This window comes from Miscanthus floridulus, chromosome 16 (genome assembly GCF_019320115.1).
Source record: "Miscanthus floridulus cultivar M001 chromosome 16, ASM1932011v1, whole genome shotgun sequence".
Lineage (NCBI taxonomy): Eukaryota > Viridiplantae > Streptophyta > Magnoliopsida > Poales > Poaceae > Miscanthus > Miscanthus floridulus.
This window is the reverse complement of record NC_089595.1, coordinates 46,877,421-46,881,252: the sequence shown is the minus strand read 5'-3', so window position 1 is coordinate 46,881,252 and position 3,832 is coordinate 46,877,421. Positions and strand designations below refer to the sequence as shown.

General features: G+C 41.9%; 1 pseudogene; it reads left to right on the top strand.

Annotated features, from left to right (window-relative positions):
• Positions 1-2,157: 2,157 nt before the first annotated feature.
• On the top strand, positions 2,158-2,631 carry LOC136510655 (ethylene-responsive transcription factor ERF096-like; annotated as a pseudogene).
• The last annotated feature ends 1,201 nt before the right edge of the window (positions 2,632-3,832 follow it).

The following is a 3,832-nucleotide window of genomic DNA, read 5'->3' as shown; positions in this document are numbered from 1 at the left end:
AGACTTATAAATATGGCAAAAGTCTGTACAACCCTGCGGCTCTGAATGAATTGGGTACGCAAATGTACTTGCTCAACAAGTGGTACATGCAGGCGTGTGGCAGGGGTGAGCAGTGGATCTTTGTTAGATTTAGAGACCATCATTACTTCCGTGGCGATGACATCTTACATATTAGTTTCGAAGAATTGCATCAACTATACCACATGGACGCTCTGGACAAATCAATCATTAGCTCCTTTTGTTTGTAAGTGATTCTTACTTTTATTTAATAAACCCACTTCCATGCGTACGTGTATATAATTATCCTCACATGTAACTTATATTTATATACAGATTCCAGATGTCAGAGCTCCAAAGAATACAAGACACCAGTGTTGGCTTCATTGATCCTTATATCGTATTCAAAACCGGTATTATTATCAAGGAGCGATGGGTATCTGAAGCACAGGAGAATATCATGATGTTCTTCGTGAAGCAGCACGACAAGACAACAATACTTTTCCCGTACAACTTTGAGTAAGTGTTAATAATAATGTAGTCTACACATTTTATGTAATATCAATACAACTTATATGCATGTACGTGTGTGTATAAACCAATGCAGTTTTCACTGGATACTCATTGTCATTGAGTTAAACTCAAGTCGGTTACTAATCTTTGACTCGTTGAAAAAAGAACGGGTACTATACCAAGATATGATAGACATTATCCAGGGGTAATTTCGATCTCTCGCGTACAACTATTATTGAATAGACTTTGCCATAATTTATTAACGATCGTACATTATTGGTCGCACAGGGTTTGGAAAAAGTTTATTCGGCAACATCGCAAGGATTGCAAGGCACCACTTAATGTAGTTGAAATACCAGTAAGTTGTACTATATACACTTCCCCACGTGTTTAATTACTATATCGTACTTCAATTTACGTGTGAGATGATGAGAATAATCTTCTTCTCGTACAGTGGTGTTTGCGGCAGGAACCAGGTAATAACTTGTGTGGATACTACGTTTGTGAATTTATCACTGCGCACATAAGAAGAACTCCTGAAGATGTCCTCAGAGTACGTATATATCAATTTTTATTTATTTTTAAATGAATATATATATATGTGTATTAATACTTTTCCTTTTATTTCAAATGCAAGACTGAATGGTTGAAACGAAGGGTCATGCAAAAAGACCATCTGAAAGCAGTTCAAGAGTCAATAGCAGGATATCTTCTAGAAAAAGTGTTAAATCCCAATGGCGAGTTCTACTTTGATCCTAAGGAATAAATGATGTAAATTAAATGTTTATTGATATCGTTATTTTCGAGAACAAGATTATGAAAGTGTTGTATATATACATATATATATATCTATAATATATATAGTTTCATACTTTATTCGAATATAATAATGCTCAAGATGAGAATTAGATGTAATTATATGCATGCGTGTATTTATATTAGCAGCGTAGAATACGTACATAAAAAAATATTATATATTAAACAAATACGTGTAACTGAACTGAAAACAAATTAAACAAAAAAAAAGAAAAAGAAAAGGAACCTTTAGTCCCGGTTGGGGTTACCAACCGGGACTAAAGGGTGCGCCAGGTTTGCTCGGCTGGAGGGCCTTTAGTCTCGGTTGGTGTTACCAACCGGGACTAAAGGTCCCTCTTTAGTCCCGGCTCGATGACCCGGAACTGAAGGTTCCACCTTTAGTCCCGGGATCGTTGTCCCGGCACGGTAACCGGGACTAAAGGCTGTTACCGCCCGGGACAACAAGTCCATTCTGTAGTAGTGTGTGTGATTAAAATTCCTTTGATTAGTTGGTGGGCATGGGAGTTATTTTGGGAAGGGGGAGAGGAATTCGAGGGCCTCGACTCTCACCTTTTAAACCCAGAGAGCGATGGGAATTGAGTAAGAATTCCTTATCAGCACAAGATGAGCATATCTCCACCATCGATGATAACTGAAAGTTACGATTTCTCATTCCCAAACCCACCAACCAAGCAAATGCAGAAGAAACCCCCTCTTGAACTCTCTCTTAATTTCTGCACATGCCAAATAGGGGATTAAGAATATAAATCAAACTCCCACATCAGTTCCCTCTGCTAAGTCCCACCTCCCGTTCCAGTGCCCTTTCTTCGAACTTGCCAAACACACCGACGTATGAGTATATATGCATGTCATGGTTACGTACAACAACCATTAGCTAACGACGCTGCTGGCCACTGCTTGTTCTATCTGGAGCTGCCGCTGGCCAGGCTGTCAGTGTACCGTGGGATCCGGCGCTGTCCCTGGGGCCGCTGGGCGGTGGAGATCCGCGACTAGTGGAAGGGCGCCCGCGTCTGGCTCGGCACCTACACCACCCTGGAGGACGCCGCGCGCACCTACGACACCGCGGCGCGCGAGATCTGCGAGCCGGCGGCCAAGAGGCGCCGGAAGTCTGTGGCGGCGGCCGAGGAGATCTCGGGCTCGTCTCTGGTGGCGACGACCGTCGTGGCGGGAGGAGGAGAAGAGACGCTGCGTGACTGCTTGTCCAGGCTGGAGGTGTTCCTGGGGCTCCAGGACGCCGAAGCGGCGGCCGACGAGGGTGGCGACGTGGAGGCGTGGGACGCCGTCGACCTCATCATGTTTGAGTAGGCCGTAGTAGGGGGCTCCACGTGCGTGTGCCGTCGCTGTGAATGGCCGCTGAGGGCTGCAGCTGCAGGCCAGCCTGCAGCATGCACCTGCTGTTTTGGATCCAGTAATATCATAATGTTTCTTCACACTACCTAAAAAATGATTTTTAGCAACGGTTCATTTTTTTTGTAGGGACGGCTGGTGATGGAGCCACCCCTACAGTGGCGTGCTCGGGTGCCCAGACACCAGCCGCCCCTACAAATGAAACAGCAGGGGCGGCTGGTGTTACGAGCCGCCCCTACAAATGGGGTCTGATTTGTAGGGGCGGCTCAATCACCAGCCGCCCTTACAAATGGTATTTGTAGGGACGGCTGGTGATTGAGCCGCCCCTACAAATGGCCCCATAATTATAGCTCTGATTTGTAGGGGTGGCTCAATCACCAGCCGCCCCTACAAATGCCCCCATATTAAACAGATGCAGCACCTTCTTACTCCTTGGGTCACTTACTCCAACCCGTGAAAGAAAGGTGGGGAGGCCTTGGGCACCTCCCAAAAATTGCTCTACTAAGGGGGAAGGTTTTGGTCTCAAATCCTTTGGTGGAGAGGTTGTAGAAGGTAAGAAAATGCTATTTCATACTTTTTTTTAAAGTTTTAATGGTTGGTTAGTGAGTAATTAGAGTTTTGTTTTTCTCTCTCTTCTATGGTGCTTGAGCTATTTATGAAGCAAATTAGACTCAAGTTTTAAATATACTAGGGTAAATTAGGGAGGGGAACAAGATCATACCCTTATTTGGTCCATGTTTCTTAATTTTAGTGAACAATTAGTTAGTTTTATGGATGTTTCATGTGCATGTGGATCTAGATCTAGGGTTTGGTTTTTTATTAATTTTGTTTTTGTAAATTTATGTTTGATGAAATTTGACTAGGGTTTGTATGAAAGATATTGGGTAAAGTATAATTGTTGCTAATTGTTGTCTTTGAAATTATTTATTGTAATCAATAAATATGTATTTTAATTATTTTTGGATAAATGGGCCATTAATTAATTTTCCTTTACCATGGTGTGTTTGTATGCTTCATGTAATTATATTAGATTTATATTCATATATATGTAAAGTATATACAATTATTCTCAAGTAATTATTAATTTGTTTCATTTTTATATATATCTGAATAAGTAGTCCTTTAATGTTTGTTTTGTTGTTGTTGTAAAAGATGAAGT